General features: G+C 43.5%; 32 non-coding genes and 35 pseudogenes across 32 annotated transcripts; all 67 read right to left on the bottom strand.

The window, feature by feature from the left end:
• Nucleotides 1-80: 80 nt before the first annotated feature.
• Nucleotides 81-199, bottom strand: LOC131718006 (5S ribosomal RNA). The gene has a single exon (XR_009316900.1). It is a non-coding gene; the product is annotated as a 5S ribosomal RNA (ribosomal RNA).
• A 100-nt stretch (nt 200-299) lies between these two features.
• Nucleotides 300-418, bottom strand: LOC131716731 (5S ribosomal RNA). The gene has a single exon (XR_009315616.1). It is a non-coding gene; the product is annotated as a 5S ribosomal RNA (ribosomal RNA).
• Nucleotides 419-518: 100 nt separating this feature from the next.
• On the bottom strand, nt 519-637 carry LOC131713032 (5S ribosomal RNA). Its single transcript, XR_009314919.1, has one exon. It is a non-coding gene; the product is annotated as a 5S ribosomal RNA (ribosomal RNA).
• Nucleotides 638-737: 100 nt separating this feature from the next.
• LOC131713077 (5S ribosomal RNA) lies at nt 738-856 on the bottom strand. Its single transcript, XR_009314965.1, has one exon. It is a non-coding gene; the product is annotated as a 5S ribosomal RNA (ribosomal RNA).
• Nucleotides 857-956: 100 nt separating this feature from the next.
• Nucleotides 957-1075, bottom strand: LOC131715902 (5S ribosomal RNA). Its single transcript, XR_009315384.1, has one exon. It is a non-coding gene; the product is annotated as a 5S ribosomal RNA (ribosomal RNA).
• Nucleotides 1076-1172: 97 nt separating this feature from the next.
• LOC131714155 (5S ribosomal RNA) lies at nt 1173-1291 on the bottom strand (annotated as a pseudogene).
• A 114-nt stretch (nt 1292-1405) lies between these two features.
• LOC131713069 (5S ribosomal RNA) lies at nt 1406-1524 on the bottom strand. Its single transcript, XR_009314957.1, has one exon. It is a non-coding gene; the product is annotated as a 5S ribosomal RNA (ribosomal RNA).
• Nucleotides 1525-1624: 100 nt separating this feature from the next.
• LOC131713311 (5S ribosomal RNA) lies at nt 1625-1753 on the bottom strand (annotated as a pseudogene).
• Nucleotides 1754-1867: 114 nt separating this feature from the next.
• On the bottom strand, nt 1868-1976 carry LOC131715454 (5S ribosomal RNA; annotated as a pseudogene).
• A 100-nt stretch (nt 1977-2076) lies between these two features.
• LOC131714613 (5S ribosomal RNA) lies at nt 2077-2185 on the bottom strand (annotated as a pseudogene).
• Nucleotides 2186-2299: 114 nt separating this feature from the next.
• Nucleotides 2300-2408, bottom strand: LOC131714611 (5S ribosomal RNA; annotated as a pseudogene).
• Nucleotides 2409-2522: 114 nt separating this feature from the next.
• Nucleotides 2523-2641, bottom strand: LOC131715890 (5S ribosomal RNA). The gene has a single exon (XR_009315382.1). It is a non-coding gene; the product is annotated as a 5S ribosomal RNA (ribosomal RNA).
• Nucleotides 2642-2755: 114 nt separating this feature from the next.
• Nucleotides 2756-2864, bottom strand: LOC131714610 (5S ribosomal RNA; annotated as a pseudogene).
• A 114-nt stretch (nt 2865-2978) lies between these two features.
• On the bottom strand, nt 2979-3087 carry LOC131715618 (5S ribosomal RNA; annotated as a pseudogene).
• A 100-nt stretch (nt 3088-3187) lies between these two features.
• On the bottom strand, nt 3188-3306 carry LOC131720627 (5S ribosomal RNA). Its single transcript, XR_009319524.1, has one exon. It is a non-coding gene; the product is annotated as a 5S ribosomal RNA (ribosomal RNA).
• Nucleotides 3307-3406: 100 nt separating this feature from the next.
• LOC131715878 (5S ribosomal RNA) lies at nt 3407-3525 on the bottom strand. Its single transcript, XR_009315381.1, has one exon. It is a non-coding gene; the product is annotated as a 5S ribosomal RNA (ribosomal RNA).
• Nucleotides 3526-3625: 100 nt separating this feature from the next.
• Nucleotides 3626-3734, bottom strand: LOC131716300 (5S ribosomal RNA; annotated as a pseudogene).
• A 114-nt stretch (nt 3735-3848) lies between these two features.
• Nucleotides 3849-3967, bottom strand: LOC131711896 (5S ribosomal RNA). The gene has a single exon (XR_009313785.1). It is a non-coding gene; the product is annotated as a 5S ribosomal RNA (ribosomal RNA).
• Nucleotides 3968-4067: 100 nt separating this feature from the next.
• LOC131715867 (5S ribosomal RNA) lies at nt 4068-4186 on the bottom strand. The gene has a single exon (XR_009315380.1). It is a non-coding gene; the product is annotated as a 5S ribosomal RNA (ribosomal RNA).
• Nucleotides 4187-4300: 114 nt separating this feature from the next.
• Nucleotides 4301-4409, bottom strand: LOC131714609 (5S ribosomal RNA; annotated as a pseudogene).
• A 114-nt stretch (nt 4410-4523) lies between these two features.
• On the bottom strand, nt 4524-4632 carry LOC131715948 (5S ribosomal RNA; annotated as a pseudogene).
• A 111-nt stretch (nt 4633-4743) lies between these two features.
• On the bottom strand, nt 4744-4852 carry LOC131715870 (5S ribosomal RNA; annotated as a pseudogene).
• A 100-nt stretch (nt 4853-4952) lies between these two features.
• Nucleotides 4953-5071, bottom strand: LOC131720666 (5S ribosomal RNA). The gene has a single exon (XR_009319563.1). It is a non-coding gene; the product is annotated as a 5S ribosomal RNA (ribosomal RNA).
• A 114-nt stretch (nt 5072-5185) lies between these two features.
• Nucleotides 5186-5304, bottom strand: LOC131713225 (5S ribosomal RNA; annotated as a pseudogene).
• Nucleotides 5305-5418: 114 nt separating this feature from the next.
• LOC131714608 (5S ribosomal RNA) lies at nt 5419-5527 on the bottom strand (annotated as a pseudogene).
• A 100-nt stretch (nt 5528-5627) lies between these two features.
• Nucleotides 5628-5746, bottom strand: LOC131712066 (5S ribosomal RNA). The gene has a single exon (XR_009313955.1). It is a non-coding gene; the product is annotated as a 5S ribosomal RNA (ribosomal RNA).
• A 100-nt stretch (nt 5747-5846) lies between these two features.
• On the bottom strand, nt 5847-5965 carry LOC131715856 (5S ribosomal RNA). The gene has a single exon (XR_009315379.1). It is a non-coding gene; the product is annotated as a 5S ribosomal RNA (ribosomal RNA).
• A 100-nt stretch (nt 5966-6065) lies between these two features.
• Nucleotides 6066-6184, bottom strand: LOC131710862 (5S ribosomal RNA). Its single transcript, XR_009312744.1, has one exon. It is a non-coding gene; the product is annotated as a 5S ribosomal RNA (ribosomal RNA).
• A 100-nt stretch (nt 6185-6284) lies between these two features.
• LOC131714323 (5S ribosomal RNA) lies at nt 6285-6403 on the bottom strand (annotated as a pseudogene).
• A 111-nt stretch (nt 6404-6514) lies between these two features.
• On the bottom strand, nt 6515-6623 carry LOC131716259 (5S ribosomal RNA; annotated as a pseudogene).
• A 114-nt stretch (nt 6624-6737) lies between these two features.
• On the bottom strand, nt 6738-6856 carry LOC131712854 (5S ribosomal RNA). The gene has a single exon (XR_009314742.1). It is a non-coding gene; the product is annotated as a 5S ribosomal RNA (ribosomal RNA).
• Nucleotides 6857-6956: 100 nt separating this feature from the next.
• Nucleotides 6957-7075, bottom strand: LOC131715845 (5S ribosomal RNA). Its single transcript, XR_009315378.1, has one exon. It is a non-coding gene; the product is annotated as a 5S ribosomal RNA (ribosomal RNA).
• A 100-nt stretch (nt 7076-7175) lies between these two features.
• On the bottom strand, nt 7176-7294 carry LOC131715834 (5S ribosomal RNA). The gene has a single exon (XR_009315377.1). It is a non-coding gene; the product is annotated as a 5S ribosomal RNA (ribosomal RNA).
• Nucleotides 7295-7408: 114 nt separating this feature from the next.
• On the bottom strand, nt 7409-7527 carry LOC131715823 (5S ribosomal RNA). Its single transcript, XR_009315376.1, has one exon. It is a non-coding gene; the product is annotated as a 5S ribosomal RNA (ribosomal RNA).
• A 114-nt stretch (nt 7528-7641) lies between these two features.
• LOC131714607 (5S ribosomal RNA) lies at nt 7642-7750 on the bottom strand (annotated as a pseudogene).
• A 114-nt stretch (nt 7751-7864) lies between these two features.
• Nucleotides 7865-7973, bottom strand: LOC131716011 (5S ribosomal RNA; annotated as a pseudogene).
• A 114-nt stretch (nt 7974-8087) lies between these two features.
• On the bottom strand, nt 8088-8206 carry LOC131715812 (5S ribosomal RNA). The gene has a single exon (XR_009315375.1). It is a non-coding gene; the product is annotated as a 5S ribosomal RNA (ribosomal RNA).
• Nucleotides 8207-8320: 114 nt separating this feature from the next.
• Nucleotides 8321-8439, bottom strand: LOC131715801 (5S ribosomal RNA). The gene has a single exon (XR_009315374.1). It is a non-coding gene; the product is annotated as a 5S ribosomal RNA (ribosomal RNA).
• Nucleotides 8440-8553: 114 nt separating this feature from the next.
• Nucleotides 8554-8662, bottom strand: LOC131714606 (5S ribosomal RNA; annotated as a pseudogene).
• A 111-nt stretch (nt 8663-8773) lies between these two features.
• LOC131715281 (5S ribosomal RNA) lies at nt 8774-8882 on the bottom strand (annotated as a pseudogene).
• A 114-nt stretch (nt 8883-8996) lies between these two features.
• Nucleotides 8997-9115, bottom strand: LOC131712944 (5S ribosomal RNA). Its single transcript, XR_009314832.1, has one exon. It is a non-coding gene; the product is annotated as a 5S ribosomal RNA (ribosomal RNA).
• Nucleotides 9116-9215: 100 nt separating this feature from the next.
• Nucleotides 9216-9334, bottom strand: LOC131710285 (5S ribosomal RNA). The gene has a single exon (XR_009312157.1). It is a non-coding gene; the product is annotated as a 5S ribosomal RNA (ribosomal RNA).
• A 114-nt stretch (nt 9335-9448) lies between these two features.
• LOC131715595 (5S ribosomal RNA) lies at nt 9449-9557 on the bottom strand (annotated as a pseudogene).
• Nucleotides 9558-9671: 114 nt separating this feature from the next.
• Nucleotides 9672-9790, bottom strand: LOC131715790 (5S ribosomal RNA). The gene has a single exon (XR_009315373.1). It is a non-coding gene; the product is annotated as a 5S ribosomal RNA (ribosomal RNA).
• A 100-nt stretch (nt 9791-9890) lies between these two features.
• Nucleotides 9891-10009, bottom strand: LOC131715779 (5S ribosomal RNA). Its single transcript, XR_009315372.1, has one exon. It is a non-coding gene; the product is annotated as a 5S ribosomal RNA (ribosomal RNA).
• Nucleotides 10010-10123: 114 nt separating this feature from the next.
• On the bottom strand, nt 10124-10252 carry LOC131714194 (5S ribosomal RNA; annotated as a pseudogene).
• Nucleotides 10253-10352: 100 nt separating this feature from the next.
• On the bottom strand, nt 10353-10471 carry LOC131715769 (5S ribosomal RNA). Its single transcript, XR_009315371.1, has one exon. It is a non-coding gene; the product is annotated as a 5S ribosomal RNA (ribosomal RNA).
• A 114-nt stretch (nt 10472-10585) lies between these two features.
• Nucleotides 10586-10694, bottom strand: LOC131715912 (5S ribosomal RNA; annotated as a pseudogene).
• A 100-nt stretch (nt 10695-10794) lies between these two features.
• On the bottom strand, nt 10795-10903 carry LOC131714605 (5S ribosomal RNA; annotated as a pseudogene).
• Nucleotides 10904-11017: 114 nt separating this feature from the next.
• LOC131714604 (5S ribosomal RNA) lies at nt 11018-11126 on the bottom strand (annotated as a pseudogene).
• A 114-nt stretch (nt 11127-11240) lies between these two features.
• On the bottom strand, nt 11241-11349 carry LOC131716416 (5S ribosomal RNA; annotated as a pseudogene).
• A 100-nt stretch (nt 11350-11449) lies between these two features.
• Nucleotides 11450-11568, bottom strand: LOC131715758 (5S ribosomal RNA). The gene has a single exon (XR_009315370.1). It is a non-coding gene; the product is annotated as a 5S ribosomal RNA (ribosomal RNA).
• A 114-nt stretch (nt 11569-11682) lies between these two features.
• LOC131715747 (5S ribosomal RNA) lies at nt 11683-11801 on the bottom strand. The gene has a single exon (XR_009315369.1). It is a non-coding gene; the product is annotated as a 5S ribosomal RNA (ribosomal RNA).
• A 114-nt stretch (nt 11802-11915) lies between these two features.
• On the bottom strand, nt 11916-12024 carry LOC131714603 (5S ribosomal RNA; annotated as a pseudogene).
• A 100-nt stretch (nt 12025-12124) lies between these two features.
• Nucleotides 12125-12243, bottom strand: LOC131715736 (5S ribosomal RNA). The gene has a single exon (XR_009315368.1). It is a non-coding gene; the product is annotated as a 5S ribosomal RNA (ribosomal RNA).
• Nucleotides 12244-12357: 114 nt separating this feature from the next.
• On the bottom strand, nt 12358-12466 carry LOC131715911 (5S ribosomal RNA; annotated as a pseudogene).
• Nucleotides 12467-12580: 114 nt separating this feature from the next.
• LOC131715906 (5S ribosomal RNA) lies at nt 12581-12689 on the bottom strand (annotated as a pseudogene).
• Nucleotides 12690-12789: 100 nt separating this feature from the next.
• LOC131713897 (5S ribosomal RNA) lies at nt 12790-12908 on the bottom strand (annotated as a pseudogene).
• Nucleotides 12909-13008: 100 nt separating this feature from the next.
• LOC131714602 (5S ribosomal RNA) lies at nt 13009-13117 on the bottom strand (annotated as a pseudogene).
• Nucleotides 13118-13231: 114 nt separating this feature from the next.
• Nucleotides 13232-13340, bottom strand: LOC131714600 (5S ribosomal RNA; annotated as a pseudogene).
• Nucleotides 13341-13454: 114 nt separating this feature from the next.
• On the bottom strand, nt 13455-13563 carry LOC131716414 (5S ribosomal RNA; annotated as a pseudogene).
• Nucleotides 13564-13663: 100 nt separating this feature from the next.
• LOC131715725 (5S ribosomal RNA) lies at nt 13664-13782 on the bottom strand. The gene has a single exon (XR_009315366.1). It is a non-coding gene; the product is annotated as a 5S ribosomal RNA (ribosomal RNA).
• Nucleotides 13783-13896: 114 nt separating this feature from the next.
• On the bottom strand, nt 13897-14005 carry LOC131714599 (5S ribosomal RNA; annotated as a pseudogene).
• Nucleotides 14006-14119: 114 nt separating this feature from the next.
• Nucleotides 14120-14238, bottom strand: LOC131715714 (5S ribosomal RNA). The gene has a single exon (XR_009315364.1). It is a non-coding gene; the product is annotated as a 5S ribosomal RNA (ribosomal RNA).
• Nucleotides 14239-14352: 114 nt separating this feature from the next.
• LOC131714598 (5S ribosomal RNA) lies at nt 14353-14461 on the bottom strand (annotated as a pseudogene).
• Nucleotides 14462-14561: 100 nt separating this feature from the next.
• Nucleotides 14562-14680, bottom strand: LOC131715702 (5S ribosomal RNA). Its single transcript, XR_009315363.1, has one exon. It is a non-coding gene; the product is annotated as a 5S ribosomal RNA (ribosomal RNA).
• Nucleotides 14681-14794: 114 nt separating this feature from the next.
• On the bottom strand, nt 14795-14903 carry LOC131715311 (5S ribosomal RNA; annotated as a pseudogene).
• Between the last annotated feature and the right edge of the window lie 53 nt (nt 14904-14956).

Here is a 14956-nt window from a genome sequence, read left to right as displayed (position 1 = left end):
GACTTTTATGTTTAGGGAGCTGGGGGTGATTCCTCCAAAATTTCCTTTTGTCCTCCACACATTTCAATTGTAAAATGTAATGCCTGCAGCACTTGATATTCCCAGGTGGTCTCCCATCCAAGTACTAATCAAGCCCAACATTGCTTAGCTTCTGAGTTCAGACGAGATCAGGCTTATTCAAGGTGGTGTGGCCGCAGGCGATTGCATTTCTGCTTTCATGACTTTTATGTTTAGTGAGCTGGGGGTGATTCCTCCAAAATTTCCTTTTGTCCTCCACACATTTCAATTGTAAAATGTAATGCCTGCAGCACTTGATATTCCCAGGTGGTCTCCCATCCAAGTACTAATCAAGCCCAACATTGCTTAGCTTCTGAGATCAGACGAGATCAGGCTTATTCAAGGTGGTGTGGCCGCAGGCGATTGCATTTCTGCTTTCATGACTTTTATGTTTAGTGAGCTGGGGGTGATTCCTCCAAAATTTCCTTTTGTCCTCCACACATTTCAATTGTAAAATGTAATGCCTGCAGCACTTGATATTCCCAGGTGGTCTTCCATCCAAGTACTAACCAAGCCCAACATTGCTTAGCTTCTGAGATCAGGCGAGATCAGGCTTATTCAAGGTGGTGTGGCCGCAGGCGATTGCATTTCTGCTTTCATGACTTTTATGTTTAGTGAGCTGGGGGTGATTCCTCCAAAATTTCCTTTTGTCCTCCACACATTTCAATTGTAAAATGTAATGCCTGCAGCACTTGATATTCCCAGGTGGTCTCCCATCCAAGTTCTAACCAAGCCCAACATTGCTTAGCTTCTGAGATCAGACGAGATCAGGCTTATTCAAGGTGGTGTGGCCGCAGGCGATTGCATTTCTGCTTTCATGACTTTTATGTTTAGTGAGCTGGGGGTGATTCCTCCAAAATTTCCTTTTGTCCTCCACACATTTCAATTGTAAAATGTAATGCCTGCAGCACTTGATATTCCCAGGTGGTCTCCCATCCAAGTACTAACCAAGCCCAACATTGCTTAGCTTCTGAGATCAGACGAGATCAGGCTTATTCAAGGTGGTGTGGCCGCAGGCGATTGCATTTCTGCTTTCATGACTTTTATGTTTAGTGAGCTGGGGGTGATTCCTCCAAAATTTCCTTTTGTCCACACATTTCAATTGTAAAATGTAATGCCTGCAGCACTTGATATTCCCAGGTGGTCTCCCATCCAAGTCCTAACAAAGCCCAACATTGCTTAGCTTCTGAGATCAGACGAGATCAGGCTTATTCAAGGTGGTGTGGCCGCAGGCGATTGCATTTCTGCTTTCATGACTTTTATGTTTAGTGAGCTGGGGGTGATTCCTCCAAAATTTCCTTTTGTCCTCCACACATTTCAATTGTAAAATGTAATTACAAAAATGTAATGCCTGCAGCACTTGATATTCCCAGGTGGTCTCCTATCCAAGTACTAACCAAGCCCAACTTTGCTTAGCTTCTAAGATCAGACGAGATCAGGCTTATTCAAGGTGGTGTGGCCGCAGGCGATTGCATTTCTGCTTTCATGACTTTTATGTTTAGTGAGCTGGGGGTGATTCCTCCAAAATTTCCTTTTGTCCTCCACACATTTCAATTGTAAAATGTAATGCCTGCAGCACTTGATATTCCCAGGTGGTCTCCCATCCAAGTACTAACCAAGCCCAACATTGCTTAGCTTCTGAGATCAGACGAGATCAGGCGAGATCAGGCTTATTCAAGGTGGTGTGGCCGCAGGCGATTGCATTTCTGCTTTCATGACTTTTATGTTTAGTGAGCTGGGGGTGATTCCTCCAAAATTTCCTTTTGTCCTCCACACATTTCAATTGTAAAATGTAATTACAAAAATGTAATGCCTGCAGCACTTGATATTCCCAGGTGGTCTCCCATCCAAGTACTAACCAAGCCCAACATTGCTTAACTTTTGAGATCAGGCTTATTCAAGGTGGTGTGGCCGCAGGCGATTGCATTTCTGCTTTCATGACTTTTATGTTTAGTGAGCTGGGGGTGATTCCTCCAAAATTTCATTTTGTCCTCCACACATTTCAATTGTAAAATGTAATGCCTGCAGCACTTGATATTCCCAGGTGGTCTCCCATCCAAGTACTAACCAAGCCCAACATTGCTTAGCTTCTGAGATCAGGCTTATTCAAGGTGGTGTGGCCGCAGGCGATTGCATTTCTGCTTTCATGACTTTTATGTTTAGTGAGCTGGGGGTGATTCCTCCAAAATTTCCATTTGTCCTCCACACATATCAATTGTAAAATGTAATTACAAAAATGTAATGCCTGCAGCACTTGATATTCCCAGGTGGTCTCCCATCCAAGTACTAACCAAGCCCAACATTGCTTAGCTTCTGAGATCAGGCTTATTCAAGGTGGTGTGGCCGCAGGCGATTGCATTTCTGCTTTCATGACTTTTATGTTTAGTGAGCTGGGGGTGATTCCTCCAAAATTTCCTTTTGTCCTCCACACATTTCAATTGTAAAATGTAATTACAAAAATGTAATGCCTGCAGCACTTGATATTCCCAGGTGGTCTCCCATCCAAGTACTAACCAAGCCCAACATTGCTTAGCTTCTGAGATCAGACGAGATCAGGCTTATTCAAGGTGGTGTGGCCGCAGGCGATTGCATTTCTGCTTTCATGACTTTTATGTTTAGTGAGCTGGGGGTGATTCCTCCAAAACGTCCTTTTGTCCTCCACACATTTCAATTGTAAAATGTAATTACAAAAATGTAATGCCTGCAGCACTTGATATTCCCAGGTGGTCTCCCATCCAAGTACTAACCAAGCCCAACATTGCTTAGCTTCTGAGATCAGGCTTATTCAAGGTGGTGTGGCCGCAGGCGATTGCATTTCTGCTTTCATGACTTTTATGTTTAGTGAGCTGGGGGTGATTCCTCCAAAATTTCCTTTTGTCCTCCACACATTTCAATTGTAAAATGTAATTACAAAAATGTAATGCCTGCAGCACTTGATATTCCCAGGTGGTCTCCCATCCAAGTACTAACCAAGCCCAACATTGCTTAGCTTCTGAGATCAGGCTTATTCAAGGTGGTGTGGCCGCAGGTGATTGCATTTCTGCTTTCATGACTTTTATGTTTAGTGAGCTGGGGGTGAATCCTCCAAAATTTCCTTTTGTCCTCCACACATATCATTTGTAAAATGTAATGCCTGCAGCACTTGATATTCCCAGGTGGTCTCCCATCCAAGTACTAACCAAGCCCAACATTGCTTAGCTTCTGAGATCAGACGAGATCAGGCTTATTCAAGGCGGTGTGGCCGCAGGCGACTGCATTTCTGCTTTCATGACTTTTATGTTTAGTGAGCTGGGGGTGATTCCTCCAAAATTTCCCTTTGGCCTCCACACATTTCAATTGTAAAATGTAATGCCTGCAGCACTTGATATTCCCAGGTGGTCTCCCATCCAAGTACTAACCAAGCCCAACATTGCTTAGCTTCTGAGATCAGACGAGATCAGGCTTATTCAAGGTGGTGTGGCCGCAGGCGATTGCATTTCTGCTTTCATGACTTTTATGTTTAGTGAGCTGGGGGTGATTCCTCCAAAATTTCCTTTTGTCCTCCACACATTTCAATTGTAAAATGTAATGCCTGCAGCACTTGATATTCCCAGGTGGTCTTCCATCCAAGTACTAACCAAGCCCAACATTGCTTAGCTTCGGAGATCAGGCTTATTCAAGGTGGTGTGGCCGCAGGCGATTGCATTTCTGCTTTCATGACTTTTATGTTTAGTGAGCTGGGGGTGATTCCTCCAAAATTTCCTTTTGTCCTCCACACATTTCAATTGTAAAATGTAATTACAAAAATGTAATGCCTGCAGCACGTGATATTCCCAGGTGGTCTCCCATCCAAGTACTAACCAAGCCCAACATTGCTTAGCTTCTGAGATCAGACGAGATCAGGCTTATTCAAGGTGGTGTGGCCGCAGGCGATTGCATTTCTGCTTTCATGACTTTTATGTTTAGTGAGCTGGGGGTGATTCCTCCAAAATTTCCTTTTGTCCTCCACACATTTCAATTGTAAAATGTAATGCCTGCAGCACTTGATATTCCCAGGTGGTCTCCCATCCAAGTACTAACCAAGCCCAACATTGCTTAGCTTCTGAGATCAGACGAGATCAGGCTTATTCAAGGTGGTGTGGCCGCAGGCGATTGCATTTCTGCTTTCATGACTTTTATGTTTAGTGAGCTGGGGGTGATTCCTCCAAAATTTCCTTTTGTCCTCCACACATTTCAATTGTAAAATGTAATTACAAAAATGTAATGCCTGCAGCACTTGATATTCCCAGGTGGTCTCCCATCCAAGTACTAACCAAGCCCAACATTGCTTAGCTTCTGAGATCAGGCTTATTCAAGGTGGTGTGGCCGCAGGCGATTGCATTTCTGCTTTCATGACTTTTATGTTTAGTGAGCTGGGGGTGATTCCTCCAAAATTTCCTTTCGTCCTCCACACATTTCAATTGTAAAATTTAATTACAAAAATGTAATGCCTGCAGCACTTGATATTCCCAGGTGGTCTCCCATCCAAGTACTAACCAAGCCCAACATTGCTTAGCTTCGGAGATCAGGCTTATTCAAGGTGGTGTGGCCGCAGGCGATTGCATTTCTGCTTTCATGACTTTTATGTTTAGTGAGCTGGGGGTGATTCCTCCAAAATTTCCTTTTGTCCACACATTTCAATTGTAAAATGTAATTACAAAAATGTAATGCCTGCAGCACTTGATATTCCCAGGTGGTCTCCCATCCAAGTACTAACCAAGCCCAACACTGCTTAGCTACTGAGATCAGGCTTATTCAAGGTGGTGTGGCCGCAGGCGATTGCATTTCTGCTTTCATGACTTTTATGTTTAGTGAGCTGGGGGTGATTCCTCCAAAATTTCCTTTTGTCCTCCACACATTTCAATTGTAAAATGTAATGCCTGCAGCACTTGATATTCCCAGGTGGTCTCCCATCCAAGTACTAACCAAGCCCAACATTGCTTAGCTTCTGAGATCAGACGAGATCAGGCTTATTCAAGGTGGTGTGGCTGCAGGCGATTGCAGTTCTGCTTTCATGACTTTTATGTTTAGTGAGCTGGGGGTGATTCCTCCAAAATTTCCTTTTGTCCTCCACACATTTCAATTGTAAAATGTAATTACAAAAATGTAATGCCTGCAGCACTTGATATTCCCAGGTGGTCTCCCATCCAAGTACTAACCAAGCCCAACATTGCTTAGCATCTGAGATCAGACAAGATCAGGCTTATTCAAGGTGGTGTGGCCGCAGGCGATTGCATTTCTGCTTTCATGACTTTTATGTTTAGTGAGCTGGGGGTTATTCCGCCAAAATTTCCTTTTGTCCTCCACACATTTCAATTGTAAAATGTAATTACAAAAATGTAATGCCTGCAGCACTTGATATTCCCAGGTGGTCTCCCATCCAAGTACTAACCAAGCCCAACATTGCTTAGCTTCTGAGATCAGGCTTATTCAAGGTGGTGTGGCCGCAGGCGATTGCATTTCTGCTTTCATGACTTTTATGTTTAGGGAGCTGGGGTTGATTCCTCCAAAATTTCCCTTTGGCCTCCACACATTTCAATTGTAAAACGTAATGCCTGCAGCACTTGATATTCCCAGGTGGTCTCCCATCCAAGTACTAACCAAGCCCAACATTTCTTAGCTTCTGAGATCAGACGAGATCAGGCTTATTCAAGGTGGTGTGGCCGCAGGCGATTGCTTTTCTGCTTTCATGACTTTTATGTTTAGTGAGCTGGGGGTGATTCCTCCAAAATTTCCTTTTGTCCTCCACACATTTCAATTGTAAAATGTAATGCCTGCAGCACTTGATATTCCCAGGTGGTCTCCCATCCAAGTACTAACCAAGCCCAACATTGCTTAGCTTCTGAGATCAGACGAGATCAGGCTTATTCAAGGTGGTGTGGCCGCAGGCGATTGCATTTCTGCTTTCATGACTTTTATGTTTAGTGAGCTGGGGGTGATTCCTCCAAAATTTCCTTTTGTCCTCCACACATTTCAATTGTAAAATGTAATGCCTGCAGCACTTGATATTCCCAGGTGGTCTCCCATCCAAGTACTAACCAAGCCCAACATTGCTTAGCTTCTGAGACCAGACGAGATCAGGCTTATTCAAGGTGGTGTGGCCGCAGGCGATTGCATTTCTGCTTTCATGACTTTTATGTTTAGTGAGCTGGGGGTGATTCCTCCAAAATTTCCTTTTGTCCTCCACACATTTCAATTGTAAAATGTAATGCCTGCAGCACTTGATATTCCCAGGTGGTCTCCCATCCAAGTATTAACCAAGCCCAACATTGCTTAGCTTCTGAGACCAGGCGAGATCAGGCTTATTCAAGGTGGTGTGGCCGCAGGGGATTGCATTTCTGCTTTCATGACTTTTATGTTTAGTGAGCTGGGGGTGATTCCTCCAAAATTTCCTTTTGTCCACACATTTCAATTGTAAAATGTAATTACAAAAATGTAATGCCTACAGCACTTGATATTCCCAGGTGGTCTCCCATCCAAGTACTAACCAAGCCCAACACTGCTTAGCTACTGAGATCAGGCTTATTCAAGGTGGTGTGGCCGCAGGCGATTGCATTTCTGCTTTCATGACTTTTATGTTTATTGAGGTGGGGGTGATTCCTCCAAAATTTCCTTTTGTCCTCCACACATTTCAATTGTAAAATGTAATTACAAAAATGTAATGCCTGCAGCACTTGATATTCCCAGGTGGTCTCCCATCCAAGTACTAACCAAGCCCAACATTGCTTAGCTTCTGAGATCAGAAGCGATCAGGCTTATTCAAGGTGGTGTGGCCGCAGGAGATTGCATTTTTGCTTTCATGACTTTTATGTTTAGTGAGCTGGGGGTGATTCCTCCAAAATTTCCTTTTGTCCTCCACACATTTCAATTGTAAAATGTAATGCCTGCAGCACTTGATATTCCCAGGTGGTCTCCCATCCAAGTACTAACCAAGCCCAACATTGCTTAGCTTCTGAGATCAGACGAGATCAGGCTTATTCAAGGTGGTGTGGCCGCAGGCGATTGCATTTCTGCTTTCATGACTTTTATGTTTAGTGAGCTGGGGGTGATTCCTCCAAAATTTCCTTTTGTCCTCCACACATTTCAATTGTAAATTGTAATGCCTGCAGCACTTGATATTCCCAGGTGGTCTCCCATCCAAGTACTAACCAAGCCCAACATTGCTTAGCTTCTGAGATCAGACGAGATCAGGCTTATTCAAGGTGGTGTGGCCGCAGGCGATTGCATTTCTGCTTTCATGACTTTTATGTTTAGTGAGCTGGGGGTGATTCCTCCAAAATTTCCTTTCGTCCTCCACACATTTCAATTGTAAAATGTAATTACAAAAATGTAATGCCTGCAGCACTTGATATTCCCAGGTGGTCTCCCATCCAAGTACTAACCAAGCCCAACATTGCTTAGCTTCTGAGATCAGACGAGATCAGGCTTATTCAAGGTGGTGTGGCCGCAGGCGATTGCATTTCTGCTTTCATGACTTTTATGTTTAGTGAGCTGGGGGTGATTCCTCCAAAATTTCCTTTTGTCCTCCACACATTTCAATTGTAAAATGTAATTACAAAAATGTAATGCCTGCAGCACTTGATATTCCCAGGTGGTCTCCCATCCAAGTACTAACCAAGCCCAACATTGCTTAGCTTCTGAGATCAGGCTTATTCAAGGTGGTGTGGCCGCAGGCGATTGCATTTCTGCTTTCATGACTTTTATGTTTAGTGAGCTGGGGGTGATTCCTCCAAAATTTCCTTTTGTCCTCCACACATTTCAATTGTAAAATGTAATTACAAAAATGTAATGCCTGCAGCACTTGATATTCCCAGGTGGTCTCCCATCCAAGTACTAACCAAGCCCAACATTGCTTAGCTTCTGAGATCAGGCTTATTCAAGGTGGTGTGGCTGCAGGGGATTGCATTTCTGCTTTCATGACTTTTATGTTTAGTGAGCTGGGGGTGATTCCTCCAAAATTTCCTTTTGTCCTCCACACATTTCAATTGTAAAATGTAATTACAAAAATGTAATGCCTGCAGCACTTGATATTCCCAGGTGGTCTCCCATCCAAGTACTAACCAAGCCCAACATTGCTTAGCTTCTGAGATCAGACGAGATCAGGCTTATTCAAGGTGGTGTGGCCGCAGGCGATTGCATTTCTGCTTTCATGACTTTTATGTTTAGTGAGCTGGGGGTGATTCCTCCAAAATTTCCTTTCGTCCTCCACACATTTCAATTGTAAAATGTAATTACAAAAATGTAATGCCTGCAGCACTTGATATTCCCAGGTGGTCTCCCATCCAAGTACTAACCAAGCCCAACATTGCTTAGCTTCTGAGATCAGACGAGATCAGGCTTATTCAAGGTGGTGTGGCCGCAGGCGATTGCATTTCTGCTTTCATGACTTTTATGTTTAGTGAGCTGGGGGTGATTCCTCCAAAATTTCCTTTTGTCCTCCACACATTTCAATTGTAAAATGTAATTACAAAAATGTAATGCCTGCAGCACTTGATATTCCCAGGTGGTCTCCCATCCAAGTACTAACCAAGCCCAACATTGCTTAGCTTCTGAGATCAGGCTTATTCAAGGTGGTGTGGCCGCAGGCGATTGCATTTCTGCTTTCATGACTTTTATGTTTAGTGAGCTGGGGGTGATTCCTCCAAAATTTCCTTTTGTCCACACATTTCAATTGTAAAATGTAATTACAAAAATGTAATGCCTGCAGCACTTGATATTCCCAGGTGGTCTCCCATCCAAGTACTAACCAAGCCCAACATTGCTTAGCTTCTGAGATCAGGCTTATTCAAGGTGGTGTGGCTGCAGGCGATTGCATTTCTGCTTTCATGACTTTTATGTTTAGTGAGCTGGGGGTGATTCCTCCAAAATTTCCTTTTGTCCTCCACACATTTCAATTGTAAAATGTAATTACAAAAATGTAATGCCTGCAGCACTTGATATTCCCAGGTGGTCTCCCATCCAAGTACTAACCAAGCCCAACATTGCTTAGCTTCTGAGATCAGACGAGATCAGGCTTATTTAAGGTGGTGTGGCCGCAGGTGATTGCATTTCTGCTTTCATGACTTTTATGTTTAGTGAGCTGGGGGTGATTCCTCCAAAATTTCCTTTTGTCCTCCACACATTTCAATTGTAAAATGTAATGCCTGCAGCACTTGATATTCCCAGGTGGTCTCCCATCCAAGTACTAACCAAGCCCCACATTGCTTAGCTTCTGAGATCAGACGAGATCAGGCTTATTCAAGGTGGTGTGGCCGCAGGCGATTGCATTTCTGCTTTCATGACTTTTATGTTTAGTGAGCTGGGGGTGATTCCTCCAAAATTTCCTTTTGTCCTCCACACATTTCAATTGTAAAATGTAATTACAAAAATGTAATGCCTGCAGCACTTGATATTCCCAGGTGGTCTCCCATCCAAGTACTAACCAAGCCCAACATTGCTTAGCTTCTGAGATCAGGCTTATTCAAGGTAGTGTGGCCGCAGGCGATTGCATTTCTGCTTTCATGACTTTTATGTTTAGTGAGCTGGGGGTGATTCCTCCAAAATTTCCTTTTGTCCTCCACACATTTCAATTGTAAAATGTAATTACAAAAATGTAATGCCTGCAGCACTTGATATTCCCAGGTGGTCTCCCATCCAAGTACTAACCAAGCCCAACATTGCTTAGCTTCTGAGATCAGACGAGATCAGGCTTATTCAAGGTGGTGTGGCCGCAGGCGATTGCATTTTTGCTTTCATGACTTTTATGTTTAGTGAGCTGGGGGTGATTCCTCCAAAATTTCCTTTTGTCCTCCACACATTTCAATTGTAAAATGTAATGCCTGCAGCACTTGATATTCCCAGGTGGTCTCCCATCCAAGTACTAACCAAGCCCAACATTGCTTAGCTTCTGAGATCAGACGAGATCAGGCTTATTCAAGGTGGTGTGGCCGCAGGCGATTGCATTTCTGCTTTCATGACTTTTATGTTTAGTGAGCTGGGGGTGATTCCTCCAAAATTTCCTTTTGTCGTCCACACATTTCAATTGTAAAATGTAATTACAAAAATGTAATGCCTGCAGCACTTGATATTCCCAGGTGGTCTCCCATCCAAGTACTAACCAAGCCCAACATTGCTTAGCTTCTGAGATCAGACGAGATCAGGCGAGATCAGGCTTATTCAAGGTGGTGTGGCCGTAGGCGATTGCATTTCTGCTTTCATGACTTTTATGTTTAGTAAGCTGGGGGTGATTCCTCCAAAATTTCCTTTTGTCCTCCACACATTTCAATTGTAAAATGTAATGCCTGCAGCACTTGATATTCCCAGGTGGTCTCCCATCCAAGTACTAACCAAGCCCAACATTGCTTAGCTTCTGAGATCAGACGAGATCAGGCTTATTCAAGGTGGTGTGGCCGCAGGCGATTGCATTTCTGCTTTCATGACTTTTATGTTTAGTGAGCTGGGGGTGATTCCTCCAAAATTTCCTTTTGTCCTCCACACATTTCAATTGTAAAATGTAATTACAAAAATGTAATGCCTGCAGCACTTGATATTCCCAGGTGGTCTCCCATCCAAGTAGTAACCAAGCCCAACTTTGCTTAGCTTCTGAGATCAGGCTTATTCAAGGTGGTGTGGCCGCAGGCGATTGCATTCCTGCTTTCATGACTTTTATGTTTAGTGAGCTGGGGGTGATTCCTCCAAAATTTCCTTTTGTCCTCCACACATTTCAATTGTAAAATGTAATGCCTGCAGCACTTGATATTCCCAGGTGGTCTCCCATCCAAGTACTAACCAAGCCCAACATTGCTTAGCTTCTGAGATCAGGCTTATTCAAGGTGGTGTGGCCGCAGGCGATTGCATTTCTGCTTTCATGACTTTTATGTTTAGTGAGCTGGGGGTGATTCCTCCAAAATTTCCTTTTGTCCTCCACACATTTCAATTGTAAAATTTAATTACAAAAATGTAATGCCTGCAGCACTTGATATTCCCAGGTGGTCTCCCATCCAAGTACTAACCAAGCCCAACATTGCTTAGCTTCTGAGATCAGGCTTATTCAAGGTGGTGTGGCCGCAGGCGATTGCATTTCTGCTTTCATGACTTTTATGTTTAGTGAGCTGGGGGTGATTCCTCCAAAATTTCCTTTTGTCCTCCACACATTTCAATTGTAAAATGTAATTACAAAAATGTAATGCCTGCAGCACTTGATATTCCCAGGTGGTCTCCCATCCAAGTACTAACCAAGCCCAACATTGCTTAGCTTCTGAGATCAGACTTATTCAAGGTGGTGTGGCCGTAGGCGATTGCATTTCTGCTTTCATGACTTTTATGTTTAGGGAGCTGGGGGTGATTCCTCCAAAATTTCCTTTTGTCCTCCACACATTTCAATTGTAAAATGTAATGCCTGCAGCACTTGATATTCCCAGGTGGTCTCCCATCCAAGTACTAACCAAGCCCAACATTGCTTAGCTTCTGAGATCAGACGAGATCAGGCTTATTCAAGGTGGTGTGGCCGCAGGCGATTGCATTTCTGCTTTCATGACTTTTATGTTTAGTGAGCTGGGGGTGATTCCTCCAAAATTTCCTTTTGTCCTCCACACATTTCAATTGTAAAATGTAATTACAAAAATGTAATGCCTGCAGCACTTGATATTCCCAGGTGGTCTCCCATCCAAGTACTAACCAAGCCCAACATTGCTTAGCTTCTGAGATCAGACGAGATCAGGCTTATTCAAGGTGGTGTGGCCGCAGGCGATTGCATTTCTGCTTTCATGACTTTTATGTTTAGTGAGCTGGGGGTGATTCCTCCAAAATTTCCTTTTGTCCTCCACACATTTCAATTGTAAAATGTAATTACAAAAATGTAATGCCTGCAGCACTTGATATTCCCAGGTGGTCTCCCATCCAAGTACTAACCAAGCCCAACATTGCTTAGCTTCTGAGATCAGGCTTATTCAAGGTGGTGTGGCCGCAGGCGATTGCATTTCTGCTTTCATGAATTTTATGTTTAGGGAGCTGGGGGTGATTCCTCCAAAATTTCCTTTTGTCCTCCACACATTTCAATTGTAAAATGTAATGCCTGCAGCACTTGATATTCCCAGGTGGTCTCCCATCCAAGTACTAACCAAGCCCAACATTGCTTAGCTTCTGAGATCAGACGAGATCAGGCTTATTCAAGGTGGTGTGGCCGCAGGCGATTGCTTTTCTGCTTTCATGACTTTTATGTTTAGGGAGCTGGGGGTGATTTCTCCAAAATTTCCTTTTGTCCTCCACACATTTCAATTGTAAAATGTAATTACAAAAATGTAATGCCTGCAGCACTTGATATTCCCAGGTGGTCTCCCATCCAAGTAGTAACCAAGCCCAACTTTGCTTAGCTTCTGAGATCAGGCTTATTCAAGGTGGTGTGGCCGCAGGCGATTGCATTTCTGCTTTCATGACTTTTATGTTTAGTGAGCTGGGGGTGATTCCTCCAAAATTTCCTTTTGTCCTCCACACATTTCAATTGTAAAATGTAATTACAAAAATGTAATGCCTGCAGCACTTGATATTCCCAAGTGGTCTTCCATCCAAGTACTAACCAAGCCCAACATTGCTTAGCTTCTGAGATCAGGCTTATTCAAGGTGGTGTGGCCGCAGGCGGTTGCATTCCTGCTTTCATGACTTTTATGTTTAGTGAGCTGGGGGTGATTCCTCCAAAATTTCCTTTTGTCCTCCACACATTTCAATTGTAAAATGTAATGCCTGCAGCACTTGATATTCCCAGGTGGTCTCCCATCCAAGTACTAACCAAGCCCAACATTTCTTAGCTTCTGAGATCAGAAGCGATCAGGCTTATTCAAGGTGGTGTGGCCGCAGGAGATTGCATTTCTGCTTTCATGACTTTTATGTTTAGTGAGCTGGGGGTGATTCCTCCAAAATTTCCTTTTGTCCTCCACACATTTCAATTGTAAAATGTAATGCCTGCAGCACTTGATATTCCCAGGTGGTCTCCCATCCAAGTACTAACCAAGCCCAACATTGCTTAGCTTCTGAGATCAGGCTTATTCAAGGTGGTGTGGCCGCAGGCGATTGCATTTCTGCTTTCATGACTTTTATGTTTAGTGAGCTGGGGGTGATTCCTCCAAAATTTCCTTTTGACCTCCACACATTTCAATTGTAAAATTTAATTACAAAAATGTAATGCCTGCAGCACTTGATATTCCCAGGTGGTCTCCCATCCAAGTACTAACCAAGCCCAACATTGCTTAGCTTCTGAGATCAGGCTTATTCAAGGTGGTGTGGCCGCAGGCGATTGCATTTCTGCTTTCATGACTTTTATGTTTAGTGAGCTGGGGGTGATTCCTCCAAAATTTCCTTTTGTCCTCCACACATTTCAATTGTAAAATGTAATTACAAAAATGTAATGCCTGCAGCACTTGATATTCCCAGGTGGTCTCCCATCCAAGTACTAACCAAGCCCAACATTGCTTAGCTTCTGAGATCAGACTTATTCAAGGTGGTGTGGCCGTAGGCGATTGCATTTCTGCTTTCATGACTTTTATGTTTAGGGAGCTGGGGGTGATTCCTCCAAAATTTCCTTTTGTCCTCCACACATTTCAATTGTAAAATGTAATGCCTGCAGCACTTGATATTCCCAGGTGGTCTCCCATCCAAGTACTAACCAAGCCCAACATTGCTTAGCTTCTGAGATCAGACGAGATCAGGCTTATTCAAGGTGGTGTGGCCGCAGGCGATTGCATTTCTGCTTTCATGACTTTTATGTTTAGTGAGCTGGGGGTGATTCCTCCAAAATTTCCTTTTGTCCTCCACACATTTCAATTGTAAAATGTAATTACAAAAATGTAATGCCTGCAGCACTTGATATTCCCAGGTGGTCTCCCATCCAAGTACTAACCAAGCCCAACATTGCTTAGCTTCTGAGATCAGGCTTATTCAAGGTGGTGTGGCCGCAGGCGATTGCATTTCTGCTTTCATGACTTTTATGTTTAGTGAGCTGGGGGTGATTCCTCCAAAATTTCCTTTTGTCCTCCACACATTTCAATTGTAAAATGTAATTACAAAAATGTAATGCCTGCAGCACTTGATATTCCCAGGTGGTCTCCCATCCAAGTACTAACCAAGCCCAACATTGCTTAGCTTCTGAGATCAGACGAGATCAGGCTTATTCAAGGTGGTGTGGCCGCAGGCGATTGCATTTCTGCTTTCATGACTTTTATGTTTAGTGAGCTGGGGGTGATTCCTCCAAAATTTCCTTTTGTCCTCCACACATTTCAATTGTAAAATGTAATTACAAAAATGTAATGCCTGCAGCACTTGATATTCCCAGGTGGTCTCCCATCCAAGTACTAACCAAGCCCAACATTGCTTAGCTTCTGAGATCAGGCTTATTCAAGGTGGTGTGGCCGCAGGCGATTGCATTTCTGCTTTCATGAATTTTATGTTTAGGGAGCTGGGGGTGATTCCTCCAAAATTTCCTTTTGTCCTCCACACATTTCAATTGTAAAATGTAATGCCTGCAGCACTTGATATTCCCAGGTGGTCTCCCATCCAAGTACTAACCAAGCCCAACATTGCTTAGCTTCTGAGATCAGACGAGATCAGGCTTATTCAAGGTGGTGTGGCCGCAGGCGATTGCTTTTCTGCTTTCATGACTTTTATGTTTAGGGAGCTGGGGGTGATTTCTCCAAAATTTCCTTTTGTCCTCCACACATTTCAATTGTAAAATGTAATTACAAAAATGTAATGCCTGCAGCACTTGATATTCCCAGGTGGTCTCCCATCCAAGTACTAAACAAGCCCAACATTGCTTAGCTTCTGAGATCAGGCTTATTCAAGGTGGTGTGGCCGCAGGCGATTGCATTTCTGCTTTCATGACTTTTATGTTTAGGGAGCTGGGGGTGATTCC

The sequence above is a fragment of the Acipenser ruthenus genome, chromosome 44 (genome assembly GCF_902713425.1).
Source record: "Acipenser ruthenus chromosome 44, fAciRut3.2 maternal haplotype, whole genome shotgun sequence".
NCBI classification, from domain to species: domain Eukaryota; kingdom Metazoa; phylum Chordata; class Actinopteri; order Acipenseriformes; family Acipenseridae; genus Acipenser; species Acipenser ruthenus.
Note: the sequence above shows the minus strand (reverse complement) of the source record. Positions and strands in the feature narration are given on the sequence as shown.